Here is a 19,312-nt window from a genome sequence, read left to right as displayed (position 1 = left end):
TTTATAGGCTACGGAGTACATGTATTAACTCTACTAATCATCACAGTAATCCTGTGCATTAGTTCCATTTTGTAGGTAAAGGAATTAAAAGCACAGTAAACTGCCTGAGATTACGTACATTTGAGGGGCAGAGCCAAGATTTGAACCCAGGTTGATCTGATACCCAGGCTGTTGTTTACCAATAGTGTCTTCTGGATAAAAAGTTAAGTGTTGCTCAATAGTCACATAGAGTTATGTCATTCAAAATATATCTATGCTGTTATTGCAACTATAAATATCACCAGAAATTTCTTTTATTATTATTATTATCTCCATTTTATTTTTAAATAAAGATGAGGAAACAGGCTTAGATAAGTCATACAACTTACACAAAATCACAAAGCTAGTAAGTGTCCAAGCTGGGAATTGAATCTTCTCTATCTAACAACGGTTCTTGCTATTCATTAATCCCCAACCAGCTTCAAAAAAGGGCCATGTTTAACCCAGACCAATGTGTGTATAAGGCTGGAGTTTCAGAATAGGTCACCAGCAATTTTTTGAGGAGAAATGAATTCATTCTCTATTTTAGGGAGGGAACGCATGCAACTCATCTGATGTGCATTCAAAGAATGTGCTTTCCTTTAGTTATTAAGCTGCTCTGGTGGTTCTAGAATACACTGGTTCTAGGTGTATGACTTTAGGCAGGTTACTTCTTTGAACCTCTGTCTCCTTATCTGTAAAACCCGTTGCCATCGAGTTAGTTCCCACTCCACCTGTAAAAGATTAATGATACTATCTACCTAATGTGGAAACCCAGGTGGCATAGTGGTTAAGTGCTACAGCTGCTAACCAAAGGGTCGGCAGTTCGAATCTACCAGGTGCTCCTTGGAAACTCCATGGGGCAGTTCTATTCTGTCCTGTAGAGTCCCTATGAGTCGGAATTGACTCGACGGCACTGGGTTTTTCGTTTATCTATCTAATAGACGGACCAGTCCCTGGAGAAGGACATGATGCTTGGTAAAGCAGAGGGTCAGCAAAAAAGAGGAAGACCCTTGATGATATGGATTGGTGCAACGGCTGCAAAAATGGTCTCAAACATAGTAACGATTGTGAGAATGGTGCAGGACTGGGCAGTGTTTTGTTATGTTGTACACAGGGTCGCTGTGAGTTGGAACCAGCTCAACTGCACTTAACAACAACAACAAAAAGGCACTGCAAAGCTTGATGTGTGAGCCCCTGACAAAGAATGTGAAAGCTGAAGATTTACTCAGAGAGGCTTGTCAGTGGGTTCTGCAAACCACACACACACAATGGAGTAGAGAAAGGAAGTGCTTCTCCTCCCCCACCAACCTAACTCAGTGAGAGGGACTTTAGAGATCCACCTGGAGAGCTGCATCTGTGTCTCCTGGAAGTTAGGAGGCATAGGCTGTTCTAGCTGACTCTCACCTGAAAAAAAATTTAAGCATGAGAGCCTGGTTTAATATCCGTGATAGCAGAGTGAGGAAAAAGGGCTACAGTGCAAGTTAATTGTACTATCAATGTGGGATAAAAGCGTATGTATTCTGAGGACCAAATCTAGATTCCATAGAAGGGAGCTGAGCTTTATCACCTTTATACCAAAAAAACCAAACCCACTGCCGTCAAGTTGATTCCCACTCATAGCAACCCCACAGGGTTTCCAAGGCTGTAAATCTCTAGGGAAGCAGGCTGCCACATCTTTCTCCCACAGAGCCACTGGTGGGCTCAAACCACCAAACTTTCTGTTAGTAGTTGAGAGCTTTAACCAATGTATCACCAGGGCTCCTTTATAGAGATCCTGGATAAGCCTATCTGCAAGGATGAAGTGATACCACAAAGAGAATCTGGAGAGTGTGGACCATAAAGAGGCACATGGTAAATGCCGATTAATTCATTGAGAGAAGTTGGAAAATCCACAGATGGGAAAACTGGACAAATTGGGAAGAATTCCTATTCCAGTTATTTTTACTGTATGACAGATAACCCCAAAACTTAGTGGCTTAAAACAACCATTTTATTATGTTCAAAGATTCTGTCATGGATTGAATTTTGTCCTCCAAAAAACATATGTATCAACTTGGTTAGGTCGTGATTCCTGGTATTGTGTGGTTGTCCTCCATTTTGTGATTGTAATTTTATGTTAAGAGGATTAGGGTGGGATTGTAACACCACCCTTACTCAGGTCACCTCCCTGATCCAAGGTAAAGGGACTTTCCCTGGAGTGCCTGCATCACCTTTTATCTCTCAAGAGATAAAAGAGAAGCAAGCAGAGAGTTGGGGACCTCATACCACCAAGAAAGCAGCACCAGGAACAGAGCCCCTCAACCAAGAGGAGATCGAGGACAAGGACCTTCCTCCAGAGCTGGCAGAGAAAGCCTTTCCTGGGAGCCGATACCCTGAATTTGGGCTTGTAACCTACTAGACTGTGAGAAAATAAATCTCTTTGTTAAAGCCATCTACTTGTGGTATTTCTGTTATGGCAGCACTAGATGACTAAGACAAATTCTATTGGTCAGGAATTCAGAACAGGGCACACTGGAGATGGCTTCTCTCTGCTCCACAATGAGGTCTCAGTTGGGAAGGCTGGGAATAACTCAATGGCTGGGGGCTGGAATCAACTGAAGTCTTGTGCATTCATATGTCCGGCGTTTGGGTTGGAATTACTCCGAAATGAAGACTGCTGACCTGAGCACCTATATGTGGTTCTCCATGTGTCTTGGCTTCTTCATACTGTGTGACAGCCTCAGGGAAATCAATGTTCCAAGCATGAGCATTCCAGCCAACCAGATGAAAGCTGTTTTGCCTTTTCTGACCCAGCTTCTTAAGTCAAAAAGTGTTACTCCCGCTCTACTCTATTTGTCAAAGCAGTCACAAGCCCACCCAGATTCAAGGGGAGGAAACATAGACGTCATCTTTTGATGGAGGAGTGGCAGAATCACATGACCTAAGAGCATATGGGATGAAAAGTATTGCTGTATCTGTCTTTGGAAAGTACAACCTAATATTTTTATGGAATTGACTCAATGGCAGTGGGTATGGACAATACAGTATTTAAGCCAGTTCTAGGCTGTAACGGATTGCAATATTTGGATATGCTCAGTTAAGACTAAATTCTCTGGAATTAGATGGAGTCTATGCCATGGCAGCATATCTCATTAATAACAACTGCAATAATGTACAATATTTATTGATACTTACTGTTGTTGTTGTTGTTATTAGGTGCCATGGAGTCATTTCTGACTCATAGCAACCCTATGCACAACAGAAGGAAACACTGCTGAGTCCTGAGCCATCCTTACAATCGCTGTTATGCTTGAGCTCATTGTTGCAGCCACTGTGTCAACCCACCTCGTTGAGGGTCTTCCTCTTTTCCGCTGACCCTGTACTCTGCCAAGCATGATGTCCTTCTCCAGGGACTGATCCCTCCTGATAACATGTCAAAGTATGTAAGACACAGTCTTGCCCTCCTTGCTTCTAAGGAGCATTCTGTTTGTACTTCTTCTAAGACAGATTTGTTTGTTCTTTTGGCAGTCCATGGTATATTCAATATTCTTCGCCAACACCACAATTCAAAGGTGTCAATTCTTCTTTGGTCTTCCTTATTCATTGTCCAGCTTTCACATGCATATGATGTGGTTGATAATACCATGGCTTGGGTCAGGCACACCTTAGTCTTCAAGGTGACATCTTTGCTCTTCAACACTTTAAAGAGGTCCTTTGCAGCCAATTTCCCCAATGCAATGCATCTTTTGATTTCTTGACTCCTGCTTCCATGGCTGTTGATTGTGGATCCAAGTAACATGAAATTCTTGATGACTTCAATCTTTTCTCTGTTTATAAAGACGTTGCTCATTGGTCCAGTTGTGAGGATTTTTGTTTTCTTTATGTTGAGGTGCAATCCATACTGAAGGCTGTGGTCTTTGATCTTCATTAGTAAGTGCTTCAAGTCCTTTTCACTTTCAGCAAGCAAGGTTGTGTCATCTGCGTAGCACAGAGAAAGGGCTTATAAATTGTAAAATAGAGACACAAAATACTCAGGTAACTTGCCCCAGGTCAGGGGAAGCAAGATTCAGTATCATGTGTGCCTGTCTGACTCTGGAGTCCAGCTCCTAACCCTCAAGCTATACTGCTTCTACATAGTAAATTGTTCATCCTAAAGGGTTCAGTCTTTCCCCCCATACCTCTTTGTAAATACCTAAGTCTACCTGGAGAGTGTCACTTCTATCACCTTTTATCACAGATTCCTCCTGTGGCCTGTTATATTGTTGTGTGCAACATACATAAATCCTTCTCAAAATTTGTGAAGTTATTCCTCAGTCTGTTCACAGACTGAGAAACCAGAACTTGGTCAGAATTGTTCCTGGCATCTGTTTTCATCAGCTCAGGGCCGTCATTTCTTCCCTAGTTCTTGCTTATAACAGCAAAGTCAAAGCAGCAAGCAAAAACACAACTGCAAATGTTTTATTTGGTAGTAATAACATTTGTTCTTATGTTTGAATAATGCTTTAGGGTGCGTACCCTATTCTGAAGTGAATGTACTACTGTGATGTATTACTGCGTGTCTTTGGAAGAGGCTTACTTGAGTGCCTAAGTGATGGCTTTCTCCAGTTTATGGGACAGGAGAAGATTCCTGCTGCTGCCAGAATGAATATTCTCCACCTGGTTAAACACAAATTAATGACACCTGAGATAGCCTAAAGACTAATTAAAGAGAAATGGCCAAACCACTGAAAAACAGACTTTCCACATAGATTTCCCTATAGCTATGCTTATCAATTTTTTAGGAAGCTAAGAACAAATATTCCAAGTAGTAATTAATGGCCTGAATGAAAATTGCGCGCGCGCGCGCACACACACACACACACACACACACAAAAGAGTCCATTTAATAAACTAACAACAGAAGTTACAATTGTGGATAAACGGCTCTGCATTTCTCTCCTTGGGGGTTCAAGTGCAGCACTGAAACCAAGTAGGTACTCGAATGAAGTGACTTTTTTTCCCCACTGAAAAGGAATCATGTTTCATCCCTACTTTTTAAAGTCTGTTTTGTTTTGCCAGATGCCTATTCTTGTATTGTAGAAAGACTAGAAAGCCACAAATGCCTAAAGGCAGGTGGTCTAGCTTCAAAAGATGCTAATATCCAGCATTCAATTAGAATCCCCTAGATTGATTGGCTGGAGTTGGCTCTTTTTGTTTAGCAAGGGAATAGAAAGCTGTCTCTCCTTTAGGCTGTGCACTGGGGGATAGGTGTTCTGAACATCAATTTCAAATCCAAGAAACAAGAAAAAATATTTTGAATACTATAACTGCTGCTGAGCTCTACAGAACACAATTTACTGAAATTGGATAGCTGTGAAGGGAAACGCAAAGAGCTTCCGGCTAGTGCTGGTTCCTGGGTAGGTTTTACGCATTCTTTTCTAAGCTGATGTGCAGCTATATCAAATAGAAGGTCCACACCTGGAACAATCAGAAAATAACTGGAATGAAAAAAGAAGTAAAGACAACAATGCCTTCAACAGTCAGTGAACTACAGCAATCCATGACATGGAAGGATAGGTTAAGTCGCAATGGTATTTTTTCAGGAAATTAATAGGATTGGCTGAAAATATTCATTTAAAGTTTTCTAGAATGATAGAATATAAAGGCTAAAAGAAATCTTAGAATAACATCTTGCCTAACCTAAATTTTTTTTTTTTTTTTTGGATAAGGGATCAGCATAGAAAAAGGAGCTAATTAGTGGCAGAAATATGACTAGCTATATTTTTTTTTTTTATAGGTATCCTGGAAACCCTGGTGGCATGGTGGTCAAGCGCTACGGCTGCTAACCAAAAGATCGGCAGTTCAAATCCACCAGGCGCTCCTTGGAAACCCTATGGGGCAGTTCAGCTCTGTTCTGTGTGGTCACTATGAATCAGAATTAACTCAACGGCAATGGGTTTATAGGTATCCTAGCTCCTGGGCCATTACCCTTCTCATCATACTTCTTAACATCTATATTTTGTAAAGTAGCCTACGGCCTTGCCAGTTCATTATATCTGTACAATGCGAGGTGTCAGAAAAGACATCTGTCCATTTTAAAGATAACGGATTAGCTTAAATACAATTAAATATAGAATGTTTAGTACCCTAATGTTACCTCCTAGGTAATGATACAAATAAGACCAAACTCCATGCCTCCAGTTCTCTAGTTTTTCTGCACATTTTCGTAACACAGGCACCTTTACCCTAGGACTCTTATTTTGACTTCTACTTTCTGAAAAGGAAATTTGACGTAGACTTGCATTCTCTTCATTAACAACGAAGCTACAGATCATGGGTTTGTTAGTGCGATGCATTTAAAATTGCTTCTTGCACCTATGTCTACAAGTTTATCCTCTTCCCTTGGGCTCGCTAGCCCCCTCTGTGTTTCCCACAGGGTCTTTGCATCTACATCCATGTTGTAACAGCCTTTACCAACACAGCCTCAGAACTCATCTCGGCAGAGGTGTCTTAGTTTCCTACTGCTTCTGAAACACAAATACCATAAGTGGTTGGCTTTAAGAACAGACATTTATTTTTTTCACCTTCCTAGGGACTAAAAGTCCAAATCAGGGTCTTGGCTGTGTCGGTTCCTTCCTTGTTGGTAGCTCTGAGTGTTCCTTGGTTCTTGGGCATTCCTTGGCTTGTCGACAATGCTCACATGGCATCTGCCTTCCTCAGTATGTGCTTGCATCTGTGTCTCATCTGCTCTTTTTTGTTAATCAGAAGTAATTAGGTTTGGGACACACCCTACACAAACTTGGTCCCATTAACATAACAAAGGAAACCCTATTTCTAAACAGGATTACATCCACAGGCATGTTGTTAGTAGCCATCAAGTCGATACCAACTCATGGTGATTCCAAGTGTGCAGAGTAGAACTGCTCCACAGGGTTTTCAAGGCTGTGACCTTTTGGAAGCAGATTGCCAGGCCTGTCTTCCGAGACGTGTCTGGATGGGTTTGAACCGCCAGTCTTTCAGGTAATTATCCAGTCCTTAACCATTCGTGTCACCCCAGGACTCACTGGTATAATGTGAATTTGACTAAAATCAAGTAAAATTTATTGTCTTCAAAGTATGATGCTTTTTTTTTTTAAAAGAACATGCAGTCTGATGAATTTTTAAGGAAACAATTTAAGTGGAGAGCAAGAATCACAGTTTATCCACTTCGACCCCCTTCTGTAATGGATTGAATTGTGTCCCCCCAAAAGTTACATCAGTAACTCTTCTTCGATATGGTGAGGGCTTCAAAATCATACAACTTTGAAGATAATGAAAGTAAATGTTACCTGATTTTAACCAAATTCACATTCTACCACAAAAGGGCACGAAAATAGCTTTTTTTTAATAACTAGAATGGTTTTTGCTAATACAGTAAAACCTGTGAAAGCCGGAACTCTTGTATGGCAGAAACCTGTCAGAGAAGGAAAACTCAAATATCTTCCACTAAAACGAGCAATAGAAAAGTGGTAAGACTTCACCCTGTCAAAGCTGGAAAACTTGCGAGGCCCAGAAAAACAAGGCAGTCCCTCTGAGCTCCGGTTCTCATAGGTTTCAGTGTATAACAATGGGAAAAAAACCTAAAGTGTTTGGGGGTGATCAACTCACCCACAATTATTAAAGTTTACATGGCTAAAACTAGATCCCAATACAGTTGACCATTTCCTGAAAAGAAACTGAACTCAGTTTGAACAAGTCCCATCTGAACTGAACTTTCAGCGTCCCCAAAGTGGTGTTATTTAAGACTAAACTACTCTGACGCTGAAAACTGAGTGTCGTGAATATAGCCACAGGGTCTTCATTCAGACCCTGTGGTAGGTGGGAGTGAAGTTGATGTGGAAGAAAATTGATGTTCTGACTATCAGTCATTTTGTGAAGAGGCCAATCCTGAGACAGGGAATGAGGGCTTAGGAGATGTATCTTAGTCCCAAGGACAAAGGAAACCTTTCCTTTTTCGAGATTAGGGGCTCATCTTCGCCAACATCGAAGCCTGCATATTGTAACAGCGCTTCTATGGCGTGGGTAGGGGGTGAGCTGTCTCTGACCACCGGGAGTGAAGCAAGGACTTAGCTAAGAAAGAACCCCTGAAACGGTTTGGAACCTGGATAATAATTGTTATATATATGTATAAGTTGCAGAGCCCTGGTGAAACAGTGGTTAAGAGCTCGGCTGGTAACCAAAAGGTTGGCAGTTTGAATCCACCAGCTGCTCCTTGGAAACCCTATGGGACAGTTCTACTGTGTCCTATAGGGTCGCTATGAGTCAGAATTGACTCAACAACAATGGGTTTGGGTATTTTGTTTTGTTTTGAGTTTTATATATGTCGCAGGAGACATTGGTGGGTCAGAGGTAGAATTCCGTATGGGAGACCCAGGTTTGATTCCTGTCTGATGCACCTCATGCGCAACCACCATCCATCAGTCGGTGGCGGCCTGTGTGTTGCTATGGTGCTGAATAGGCTTTAGCTGACTTCCATATTAAAACAGACTGAGAAGAAAGGCCTGGTGATCTGCCATGTTTTCATGGTAGATCACACCTACGTTTGCCAACTGTGTCCTCCCCCATGAGGTGCTTTCATAAACGCTGCTGCGCCAATTTTTTTTAAACATGCTGCTATTAAAAAAAAAAATTGGCGTAGCACACTTAGGAAAACACCTCGCAAGGGGAGGGCGCAGTTTACAAATGTAAGTGTGTGTTATTTGTGTAAAAATATAGCACTCCCAAAGATCAGCCAGTGAAAGCTCTATGGATCACAACAGTCCAATCCACAACCAGTCATGGGGATGGCACAGGACAGCACAGTGTTTCATTTCATTGTGCAGAGGGTCACCACGAGTCAGGGACCAACTCCAGGGCAGCAAACAACAATAACTTATGGGTTGTATTTCCCTTCTTTTATCACCAAACTATCCTTAGAATCTTGATAAAATATATTGCCTGACCTTCGCTTTACTAGGGGAATTAAGGGAAAAGGACAGTACCCATGGCTGGAGTGCACTGGTGCCAGAGAATAGTCTCTCTTTTCCCAAGGCCAAGGTGGCATCAGCAGCAGCATCACGGCTGAAGAAAATTACTCACAGAGTGATACTTCACAGAGGCAGTGCAGCAACAGCACACCCACTGTAGATAGATTCGAAAGCAACCAGCACCTGAGCCAGTGGTCCCAGATGCCCCTGAATAAGGCCTGCAGCTAGCTCCTGCTCCATTAGCAAGCAGTGAGGACAACCCTGATGTGTCCATGCATAGCGGCTCAAGAGTCAAACTTCACTTGGTGTATTATCATCAGAATACTATCCAGAGGTGGTTTTGACTTTAAGCAGTTTTAAATTATTTTTTTTTTCTTATTCACTGTTTAATGAATGGTGGACTGTTGGTTAAAGACAGGAAGCAAAGGAACATTGATGTTGAAATACAAATTCACAAGGAACATAGAAAATGCAAGGTTAATGGTCGATTAAAGGAGTAAAGGCTGAAAGTGAGTAGAATAATGAAGAAAAGTGAATAAGGCAATAATGAGGGGACCCAATAAGTGCACCTTAAGGAAAAAAGTTCTTCCATTGTTATATTGTGGCAGGTTTTTACAATTTCTTTTGTTTTCACAGTAAACAGTTTCCATAGCCCTTTGAGTTCTGTAGAGAAAGAACATAGTTTTTTTTTTTTTAATTAATTTTTATTGTGCTTTAAGTGAAAGTTTACAAACCAGGTCAGTCTCTCATACAAAAATTTACATACACCTTGTCATACCCTCCTAATTGCTCTCCCTCCAATGAGACAGCACAGTTCTTCCTTCCACTTTTGCTCCTCGTGTCCATTCGGGTAGCTTCTGGCCCCGTCTGCCCTCTCATCCTCCCTCCAGACAGGAGATGTCAACATAGTCTCATGTGTCCACTTGATCCAAGAAGTTCGTTCTTCACCAGTATAGTTTTCCATCCCCGATTCCAGTCCAGTCCCTGTCTGAAGAGTTGGCTTTGGGAATGGATCCTGTCCTGGGCTAACAGAAGGTCTAGGGACCATGGCCTCCGGGGTCCCTCCAGTCCCAGTCTGACGATTAAATCTGGAATTTGGGGTCTGCATCCCACTGCTCTCCTGCTCCCTCAAGGTTTCTCTGTTGAGTTCCCTGTCAGGACAGTCATCAGTTGTGGCCAGGCACCATCTAGTTCTTCTGGTCTCAGGCTGATGTAGTCTCTGGTTTATGTGGTCCTTTCTGTCTCTTGGGCTCATAATTACCTTGTGTCTTTGGTGTCCTTCATTCTTCCTTGCTCCAGGGGGTTTGAGACCAATTGATGCATCTTAGATGGCTGCTTATTAGCATTTAAGACCCCAGACGTCACTCTCCAAAGTGGGATGCAGAGTGTTTTCTTAATAGATTTTATTATTCCAATTGACTTAGATGTCCCCTGAAACCATGGCCCTCAAACCCCCACCCCTGCTATGCTGGCTTTTGAAGCATTCAGTTTATTCAGGAAACTTCTTTGCTTTTGGTTTAGTCCATTTGTGTTGACCTCTCCTGTATTGTGTATTGTCTTTCCTTTCACCTAAAATAAAACTTATCTACTATCTAATTAGTGAATACTCTTCTCCCTCCCTCCCTCCCTCCCTCCCACCCTCCCCCCTTCCCGTAACCATCAAAGAATATTTTCTTCTCTGTTTAAACTGTTTCTCCAGTTCTTATAATAGTGGTCTTATACAATATTTGTCCTTTTGCAATTGACTAATTTCACTTAGCATAATGTCTTCCAGATCTCTCCATGTTATGAAATGTTTCATGGATTCATCATTGTTCTTTATCGATGCATAGTATTCCATTGTGTGAATATACCATAGTTTATTTATCCATTCATCCGTTGATGGGCACCTTGGTTGCTTCCATCTTTTTGCTATTGTAAACAGTACTGCAATGAACATGGGTGTGCTTATATATGTTCATGTAAAGGCTTTTATTTCTCTAGGATATATTCCAAGGAGCAGGGTTGCTGGATTGTATGGTAGTTCTATTTCTAGCTTTTTAAGGAAGTGCCAAATCAAATTCCAAAATGGTTGTACCATTTTACTTTCCCACCAGCAGTGTACAAGTGTTCCAGTCTCTCCACAACCTCTCCAACATTTATTATTATGTGTTTTGGGGATTAATGCCAGTCTTGTTGGAGTGAGATGGAATCTCATTGTAGTTTTGATGTGCGTTTCTCTAATGGCTAATGATCATTTCTTCGTGTATCTGTTAGCTGCCTGAATGTCTTCTTTAGTGAAGTGCCTGTTTATATCCTTTGCCCTTTTTTTAATTGGGTTATTTTCTTTTTGTAGTTGAGTTTTAGCAGAATCATGTAGATTTTAAAGATCAGGTGCTGATCGGAAACATCATAGCTAAAAACATTTTCCAAGTCTGTAGGTAGTCTTTTTACTCTTTTGGTGAAGTCTTTGGATGAGCATAGGTGTTTGATTTTTAGGAACTCCCAGTTATCTGGTTTCTCTTTGGCATTTTTGGTAATGTTTTGTATTCTGTTTATACCATGTATTAGGGCTCCTAACGTTGTCCCTATTTTTTCTTCCATTATCTTTATTGTTTTAGACTTTATGTTTAGGTCTTTGATCCATTTTGAGTTACTTTTTGTGCATGGTGTGACGTATAGTTCTTGTTCATTTTTTTGCAGATGGATATCTAGTTATGCCAGTACCATTTGTTAAAAAGCCTATCTTTTCCCCAATTAACTGACTTTGGGCCTTTGTCAAATATCAGCTGCTCATATGTGGATGGATTTATGTGTAGATTCAGAATATAAGATTTTAAGACAGAAAATCTGAACTCAAATATTAGCCCCACCATTTACCGTAGGAAATTAGTTCTTTGTTTTTTATTTTTTTTTGCTTCTGTTTGTTTGTTTTCCTTTATTAAAATAAGTAGGAACACCTTACTCACAGGGACTTTGAAAAGAATAAATGATTATGTGAGTATACTTGACATATTAAAAAAAAAACAAACTCGATGCTGTCCAATTGATTCCAACATGTAGCAACCTTATAGGTCAGAGTAGAACTGCCCCAGAGGGTTTCCAAGGTTATAATCTTTATGAAAACAGACTGCCACATCTTTCTCCTGTAGAGCTCCTGGTGGTTTCAAACTGCCGACCTTTTGGTTAAGCAGCTGAGCTCTTAACCACTGTGCTTCCAGGGCTCCTACTTGACATATAAAGGCCATCAAATATGTTAATTTTCTTCCAGAAGTACATAAAATAATCTTGAGGAATGCTTTTAAAAAAAGAATTTATAGAGAAATAAATATTGAAGGAAATATGGAGACCTGAAAAATCTTGTAATGAGGTAGCAGCCATTTAAAAGTGCTCATTAGCATTTGATAACCTTCGTGGTTGGCCAAGTGCCATTCTGAAGATTCTATTATTATATGGTACACAAGTTGCAATTAATGAAATATGGAAGAATGAAAAACTCAGTCTGTCAGAAAATTGCCAGCTAGCAGGACAGGGATTAAGAATATAATTGTAATTGGAGAAAAGGCATTAATAATTAAAAGGTCAAGATGGTCCACCCCTTAGGAACTCAAGTAGCAGAGAGTTTATAATGCAAATTACAGCTCTTATTAGCTGTGTAAGGGGAAAGCTTCACTTCTAAGCATAGAAATTTCTTAAAAAGGACAGGTCATTCATTTTTCCCACCTGAAAGAGTCCTACTGTTCCACAGTTTGGTCTGGTCATCACCATCAACACCATTAGGCATTTATGGAATGTCCCAGGCCCCGGGGATAAAAATGTGTAAATAATTGTCTCTATGCTAAAAGTAACAACAACAAAAAGTAGACAATCTAAGTAGGAATTGAGGACTAGATATTAAAGAACACGCAACAAAAAAACAAGTTTCTTAGGGCACAGCAGGATCATCATTGTATCATCAACATTCTCACCATCATCATAGGGTTTATTTTATCAGCTGTCACAAAATCTAGAGCATTTCTTCAAATTTCTCCTAACAAAGTCCAACCTCAATTGATTGAAGTTGTCAAGGATTTCATTTTACTTGGATTCACAATCAACAGCCAAGAAAGCAGCAGTCAGGAAATCAAAAGATGCACTACATTGCACAAATCTGCTGCAAAAGACCTCTTTAAAGTGTTCAAAAGCAAAGATATCACCGTGAAGTCTAGGGTGCGCCTGACCCAAGCCGTGGTGTATTCATATGCCTCCCATGCATGTGAAAGCTGAACGATGAATAAAGAAGACTGAAGAATAATTACCACCTTTGAATTTTGGTATTGGAGAAGAATATTGAATATACCATGGACGGCCAAAAAATGAACAAATCTATCTTGGAAGAAGTATAATCAGAATGCCCCTTAGAAGCAAGGACGGCAAGACTACATCTCACATACTTTGGACACGTTGCCAGGAGGGATCAGTCCTGGGAGAAGGACATCATGTTTGGTAAAGTAGAGGGTAAGCAAAAAAGAGGAAGACCGTAAATGAGATGGACTGACACAGTGGCTACAACAATGGGCTTAAGCATAACAATGATTGTGAGGATGGCACAGGACCAGGCAGCATTTCGTTCTGTTGTACGTAGGGTCGCTATGAGTCAGAACTGACTCAATAGCACCTAACAACAATAACATGTTCAATATTAGCCTCATGAATACCGCTAGTGTCTATCACTTTTCTCTATCCCTGTTCCAAAAGCTATTGTAATGGCTCCTGGATTAATGGCAGCATCAATGAGCTAAATCAATGTCATGAACAATTCTAGTGCATCAGGTTCTCCCCACTTCTCCAGGTCAGTCAGATCTAGACTGGTTCAGCTCATATACCAGTGCTCCAACAGAGAGAGAAGAGAAAAGATCTTTCAGTGCCTCTGAAGCTACCCTGCTGTTAAATCTTCATACTCAAACCATCTTACGACACTTAGAGAAACTCTTGGTTTTTTTTTTTAATGTGTAACTATTATGTTGAACAACCATGGTTTGTAAGAAATTAGAAAGCGATTTTTATTTTTCTTCCACTGTCTTTAAGTTTATTCTTGGCACTCGTTCTTCACCAACCCTGGATGAAAACATAGTCAGGCTGCAGGACTTTTCAGGTCACTCTTGGGTAAAACAAATAGTCAGTGGTCTGCTGGATCTGACTCATACTGACTCAGGAGAGCAACTGCCTATCTCTTCCCAACTCTACTTTCAGTGACATCATGTTGGAGTCCTGAAATCAGCCATGGTTGCCAAATGCTACAAATCAGGTTCCATACCCCCACCTCCGAGAGAACTGACTGTTAAACATTTACCAGCACACCACTACAAACAATTCTCTGGTTACTTCAAAATTAAAACACAGCCTCAGTTTAGTAATGAAAATACCCTGTCACTTATAATAGTGAAAACTTCAATCTTGTTTTAAAGTAGAGGCTTTCTGCCTCCTGCTTAGTTCTACAGCAAGTGGGGAAGCCTGTTGTTAGGGTAAGAGGATATGTTCAGCTTCTTCTCTTGTTCCTCAGGTTGGGTCTCTTTCCTTGCCATCTTGCTATTATGGATCCAGACACTCTCTAGAACTGGGTCAGGGGAGGTAGAAGGGTCAGGGGAGCTTAGAGTTCCAACTTCACCCAGACTGTTAGGATGACCTAGTGTTAGGGTTCTCTGACTTGTTAGATATACAGACAGTTAACTCTCTCTTTTTTCTGCATTTGTGTAGGTTCTCCAGCATTCTAGTATCACTGGGAATTCCCTACAAGTAATTGATGGTATTACTATTCTGGCTTGTCACTTCTGTGCAGCCCCGTAACAACTGTTTTTTTGTTCCCAGTTTCTTTCTGCTGAGGTACTCTCACCCCTCGAGGAGGCCTCTTGAACAAGCCTTAAAATGACGTTGCTCCAGCCCTCTCATACATTCAGGGAAATGCTCATAGGGTCTTTGGTCTGACAGGGCCTGAGAGCACAAGTCAAACCCAGTTCATCGGTAACTCTACTTCGATATGGTGAGGGTCACTATGAGTTGGAATCAATTTGGTAGCAGTGGGTTAATATCACACAACCAAGTTTCTTTTTTTTCAATATCTCTTTTGAAAATTTCATACCATGGTTTAACACTTCACTTTGAATCATTGTATGTCTATGGATTCCATGCTATTTTAAGATTGTCATAGCTGGTATTTTCTGCAAAGCCCCCTCTCCTAAGACTCACGCTTGGGGTTAACAAAGGTTGGTGCTAGGGGCAAAGTGGTTAATAGCTCAGGGTGCTAATCAAAAGGTTGGCAGTTCAAATCCACAGCCACCCTATGGGGCAGTTCTACTCTGCATTATAGGGTCGCGATAATTTTTTTTTTTTTTTTATGAGTCAAAATTGACTCAATGGCAATGGTTTTTTTTGGAGCTAGAGCAATACTGTCCTTATACTCAAGCAAGGGAGGACTTGTCCCAGGCCCCGTGCCTCACAGGGCTCCCATAGTATGAAGTGCTTTCCTTGAGATTTTCTAAGTATCCCTGATGTTTGGGGTGGCTGGAATCAGAAGTGCTATCTGGGTGGGGCATCTCATGCTTAAAACAGGACCTGTGTAGGAGCCTTGATCTCATTTCTCTCAAGGTGATCTCTAACACACACACATACACCACACACACACACACCACACACACACACACACACACACCACACACACACACACACACACACACACACACACACACACATACCTGCATGCAACAGGTTGACCAGATGCCTCAAAGAGTTTTGGGCTCAGGTCTAGGGAGTCATTCTAGAGCTCCACAGCCATGCTTCGGCTCCTAAAGCAGGCCCCAGTGAATGGATTACTCCCACTGGCTAGAATAGTATTTCTTTTGCAGGATCATGTTGGATTAGGTCTCCAAAATGGAGCTGACATGTTAATTTTGGGTGATTTTCACTCACATCAGACACAGGATGATTCACGGCTCTGAGTTACTCACAGTCTACCACTGATCCTTGGGCTTGAGCCCTGAGGGGTGAAGGAGGTGTTTCCAACCATGGTACCACCTCTGGTCTACAGCACCCAAGGACAGGGAGATGGCAATAGTTACCCTATGTAATTGCTGCTGTTGACATCTCGGATGGTCATGACACTTTCTCCATGGCTTCGAGCTGTGTGTGAGGCAGTCTTCAAGGGATGGCCACACCTATCTCCTCCAATGCTCTTGAGGCTTTTGCTCCTGAACATCAAAGGGCCCTTCTGATCCATGTCCTCTCTTGTCTCCAATCAATGTATTTATGTCATATGCTCCTAGGTTGCCAGAGAGAATATGCCAGAAAAAGGATGGAGTTTTTTTATGCAAAGGGGGCTGCTCTTCTTGCTCCACACACGGGCCCGTACCACATTTCTCAGTGGTAGAAATGTGTGGAAGGTAGGAGTGGAGTCAACATTGAAAGAGAGCACATTCTAGAAATGCAGTGATTATAGACTAAAGGGGTCAAGAAAAGACATGGTTTAAAGTGTATTGTCGTATGTTTATGCTATAAAATTCTTAATGGTAAATATAACATGGCCTGAAAATAAATTATTGCTCACATTTTCCTCCATGGCTGGATGAGACTTGCATTTCTGGTCATCAACAATGAAGCACAGTATCAACCTTTGAGAGAGTTATTGGATGGGCAGCCCAAAGGATGGTACACTATCATGAGTATTAAATAAGTTGTGTTAGAGAACTGCAGAAGAAGATATGTATCCTTTCTATACAAACGACTTCTGAGGAGTTATGGCGTCATGAGTGATAACAGTATCACTACCATTTCAGTCAGCACATGATGGACACCTCACATTATGACCTAATATAAACACTCACATGCAGGAACATAACTGAAACAAGTATTTCCCACCCAGTAATTTTTTTTTTTTAATTACCTCAATATATGTGATTTTTTATTTTTAATGCTGGAGCTAATTTTGATAAACTGATTTGTTGATCTAATGATGGTTTTATCCTGCAGTTTAAGTCCATTTTGCTCTATATCCAATTCTCAGACTATGCCCTGGAATCCATCAGTACATAATCAATAAAATTCTTACAGAATTATAAGCTCTTAAGGCCTACCGCACAGGTTTTCTTTCTTTACTTTTTGTCCCAAATCAAAAAATTGTGCCAAGCATTTTATAGTTTTCTCAATTAACCTCTGAATGCAAAAGGGAAGCATATAGTTTCACTTTAAATATAAGAGCAGAGGGGCTTCTCCTCCCAGAAAGATAAATACATACATGTTCATACATACATACTTACACACATATAAACTAGGGCAGAGAAAAATGCCTGGAAGAATATACTCCAAATTTATAACAGTAATTATCATGAGATAGTAATGCTGAGAAAGAAAAAAAAAAAGAAAGAGGATAAGGGACTATCAGTTTTTATATTATGTACTTATATATTTTTTACAACATGCTTGTATTATTCCTATAATTTAAAAATTAATATACGTTAAGTTTTTGAAATTTGAAAAATATAAACATAAAAATTTTAGTCTCCATATTCCTACCACCTAGAGAAAACCAATGTGAACAGTTTGATGTATTTTCTTTTAATCTTTTCTTCTACATACATGCACAAGGACACACATAAACATACATATGTACAGTTACAATTAATTATGTGAATATAGATTTTTGTCCTTATTTACTTAGCATTCATTGGGTGAATAAAGGGCATTTATCCATGTTGTGAAAAAACTTCAAAACTTAACTTTTCAGGATTGTAAATAGTTCATCAAATGGATATTTCATAAAATAGTGAAGTAATCATTTATTATTAGATATAGACTTTCTAGAATACTTAATGAAAATACTTTGATAAATTACTAACCACCAAATTAAATGATAATACATTAAATTTTCACCAAAAATTCTGTTACATAGACATTAATCCAAAGCACTTGTATATGGTTAAAACCCAAATAATAGATAAATAAGAAATGTCCCTTAGAATCTATAAGCATTTTTTACACAGTCTTCAGATAAAACAAAGCTTTTAGAAATTTTCAGCACTTTGAAGATATGATCACTTAAAGTGGCTTTAGGAAATTTCCAAAGTAATCCAGACCTAATGAAGTTTAATAATGCGGGTTAAAACCGACCAAACCCATTTCCATTGAGTTGATGCCGACTCATAGCAACCCTATAGGACAGAGTAGAACTGCCCCCAAAGAGTTTCCAAGGAGTGCCTGGTGGATTCGAACTGCCAACCTTTTGGTTAGCAGCCACAGCTCTTAACCACTCCGCCACCACGGTTTCCAATAATGTGGGTTAGGTTGTGTAAATTTAAAAACACAGTAATATACCATCAAAAGGGGAAAAATCTTAAATGGTTAGGTTTAAACACATTGCACTTCTGTTTACCACTGGATATTACCTAGTGGTGATATATCAAAACTGACAGCAGGGATTGTGCTTGTGAAGCTCAAAAGTGATAAAATGGTCAGAACTGTAGATTTAGCAATATAGACTAATCACATTCATGATTAGTGAATGAGACCAGACAAGTACACTATGTGGAATGAGAGGAGAGGACCATGATCACACAGAAAATTCAGGACTACTTTCCTTATTGACCCCAGTCCACCCCTATTTTTTTCCCCTGTAGCTTTAGAGATAGTCCAGATGTATTCTTCCTTTAAGCCTATAACACACAGTTTGTATTTCTAACCGTATTGTGAGCTTTCCAAGGGCATGTACTTCTCTTCTTCAGCTGTACAAAATGCATGCTGAAAGAACCCTGGAGTTCCATTTCCAGTAATGTCAGAGGCCATAATTCATACAAACCCTGTACAAAATGTCAACAAGTATCTCTTTTAAGGCATTGGCGACTCAACAAGATAGTGAGTAATTACCAGGCCATGATCCAGAAGAAGACAGAAATCAAGAGTGGGAAGCACAGGATTGGGGCCCACTTTTACCATGGGGCATTTGCTAATACTAAAAGGGGCTACTGAGGGGCTGAAAGGCTGAGCAGTGCTCTTGGCAATATACCAGATCTAAGTTTTTTTAAGTAGACAAAGGATCCCTGATGGTACAGCGGTTAAGAGCTTGGCTGCCAAACAAAGTTGGCAGTTCAAATCAACCAGCAGCACCTTGGAAACCCTATGGGGCAGTTCTACTCCATCCTATAGGGTCGCTATGAGTCAGAATTGACTGGACGGCAACGGGTTTGGTTTTTTGGTAAGTAGACAAGAACTGAAACCCAGAACCTGCTTGGGAGTACAGGGAAAAAAAAAAAAATTTTTTTTTTTTTTTTATGCTGGCAAATCCCATGCACTTTGGGTTAGGACTCTGAAGAGCTGTATCCTAG

This window comes from Loxodonta africana, chromosome 4, assembly GCF_030014295.1.
Source record: "Loxodonta africana isolate mLoxAfr1 chromosome 4, mLoxAfr1.hap2, whole genome shotgun sequence".
In the NCBI taxonomy this organism is placed as follows: Eukaryota; Metazoa; Chordata; class Mammalia; order Proboscidea; family Elephantidae; genus Loxodonta; species Loxodonta africana.
The sequence above is the reverse complement of the archived record's forward strand: the minus strand, read 5'-3'. Positions refer to the sequence as shown.